Raw genomic sequence first — 3,067 nt, forward strand, 5'->3', positions numbered from 1 at the left:
ATTTGTTGAATGAGTGGATGGAGTTTCATCTCACCTCTGCTCTGTGATCAAAGCCTAGTTCCAAGATCCACCTTCTTCATCTATGAAAAGGAAATTACATGTATTACATGAAGTAACTTAGGAAATGTGTATGGAACTAAGTATAGCACAAGTATAAATCAATATTTTAAGCAATAAAATTACTTTCTAATAATCATAAATAATTCAAACTAAGTCTAAAATAAAAGATTATTTAAATCATTGAAAGGCAACAATGGGGAAAACTGTTGTCTAAAAATTGCAAGCATTTTCTTTCTCTTAAAATGTGAAGGATTAAATTTTCAGGCACAAAAAGCTTTTGATTTTGTAAAGTCATCTGAATGGATATTTATTTACACAAATGTAGAACGATGGTTCCCAGTTGCAATATACATATTTTAGACATGTAGCAGCAAATAAATGAACTGCTTTGCTTTATATTTTAACATAGTGACATTAATGTAAACAGGTTTATTTTTAAAATATCTTTCTTTTCTTAGCATAAGGACAGAAAGATGTTTTTATTACGTATGTACCTAGACTATTCCATGCCTTACATTATTGCTTGTCCTTATGAAATTGCATGAGTGTTTTCCCAAAGAAGTTGCCCACAGGAGACTGGGAGAGGATACTGGCAACGGTAGAAAAGACTTGGAGACATGATCTTCATCATCTGTTGACAAAGGACATAAAGAGAACATGATTTGGACTGCTGAAGCCTCACCTGAACTCCACTGTGGATTTCCTACAATTGCTGTTATTTAAAAACACATCATCTAATTCTCAGAAATGTATTGATGCCACACATTATCATGGTCTGAAGACCCTCAGGAACCAAAGCACAAAACCACACTCTTACAGTGGGGTGGAGTTTGGGGAGAATGGACTATGGGGAGTGGGGAGACCAAAATCGAATGCACAGAAGTCTGTGAATTCCCCATTTCCCACCTACTTATAATGGGATAGAAGTGGGAGTGGAAGTCACTGTGTGGAGATGAGGCCAGCATGGGAAAGGGAAGAGAGAGTGATCAAGGTAATTCCTGAGTTTCTATGCACATTAATGTTTGATGGAGTATGCAGGTAATTACCTAGGAACTTAAATATGGGTAAAAATAACAACAAAACAACAAACTTTCATCTGAAAAAATCTGGAAAACAGTAGTTTCTGGTTTGGAGAGAATGACCATTTTTATAATCTTTGTATGTTCATGTAGTTGCTCATCCCTTCAACTAGCACTTATGGAGCACAACTCTGTATCCAGAATTGGACCGGATGCTGGGTTTATAGGCACCTACAAGGCAAGACCACTGACATCAAGGTGCTCACAGTGGGAGACAAACATATAAATAAATGCATGTAACAGGAGTCTGTGTAATTAATAAGATAATACAAAGGAGGGTTAGTAATTATACCTCGACAGCAACTAAGAAAGTGGTAGCTGAATTAGATTCTTTCAACCCAAAACTGCAGCTGTTCATAAAGCATGGAAGATTGTTTTTACTTTACTGGCAAAAAAAAATTGCAACCAGAGGAAAATAATATGGTGCTGAGAGCCCTCTGAAGCATACAGCTGGCATAAATATTTTGTGGTACATTCCTTAGCCTACTATCACAGTGGTCACTGATAATCTTATACAAATAGAATATGTTGATAACAGGTTTTTTCTTAAGTTTTCAATATTAGATTATTGAGAAATGATCACTACAATGAACTCACTGAACCTTAAAATACTATTTTGTGAAATATATTGTATATTTTCAAGTATTTTTTCTTTTTTAAACTATTCTTTTCTTGTACCTTAATGAGCAAGCAGAAAATGAAACCCCTGAACTTATTCATATTCAATATTTGTTAAGTATCTACTATGTGACAAGCACCAATATGTATCACAAAGGTACATCACAATGGAAATGGAGGTCAGAAGAAAAGTGTGGATAAAGGGTTAAGGGATTATGGAAGAGGTTGTAAGTAACTTAAGAAATGGATCAGATTTGGGGTTTAAATACATGTAGAAATACACAAGGGGGAGAAGTGAAGAGTCAAAGGATATTTCAAGTTCAGCATGTGCAAAGAAAGAGATGGAGAAGTGAACACCGATGCTTCAGGAATGATGAAAAGTTAAGATGGTGCATAAAATGCTCCATAACCTGCCTTCTGTGGATCTCTTACACTAAATCTTGATAATTCTTGCATCATATGTTATGTTTATCTTCTGTGCCATTGCCTGTGCAATCTACTCTATTTAGATGATTGCCTTTCACTCTTCATTTCTCCTGGGTAATGTCTTTATATAAGCCTTCTCCACTCAACTATGGATTCCTTGGAGACAGGCACACATCTTATTCATCTTTGATTCCCAGCACATAACACAATTCTTGGCACAATGCAGGCATTCTATAAATGCCTGTTGAATCCATTGATTCATCTATCCACCAACGAAGTTAGTGAGCACCTTCTTTTGTCATTGGTTGGTGCATAAGTTCACAACAGTTAAAAAAAAAAAGGACATGGTAATCCAAAGAAGAGAGGTTAGAATTAACTTTGTGTGTAATTTTCACCAAAGGTTTATACAGAGGGAAGAGGTACCATTTTTATATAGAAACATACACACACACACACACACACACACACACACACACACACATATATATATAAAAACTTTAGAGAGGGCAGAGTCTTGTTGAAGTAGAAGATTAAGTTAAGATATATTTGTTGACTGTAGAGGACTGCAGAGTGGTATAAGAGGTAGTGGAGATGTTAACTGCAGAAGCAGTTTTTGTTCTGTAAACCAAAAATTCTGAGAGTAAAGACTCTCTTTGAATCTAGTAAGAATTGAGTTTGGTAATAAAAAGGAACCAGTTGGAGGAGGATCAGGCAGATGTGTGTGGATTTCAAATAAAAAGTAACAATGGACCACCATGACAAGGAGAACTATGAAATGAGAATAACATTTGAGGAACAGAAGCCAATAATTATCCCCATAAAAGAAGGGGTATGACAAAGCAGAAGAGAGGTGAGATAGGTAGCTCTGGCTATTAACCAGCATG

Source organism: Papio anubis, chromosome 13 (genome assembly GCF_008728515.1).
Source record: "Papio anubis isolate 15944 chromosome 13, Panubis1.0, whole genome shotgun sequence".
Taxonomy (NCBI): Eukaryota; Metazoa; Chordata; class Mammalia; order Primates; family Cercopithecidae; genus Papio; species Papio anubis.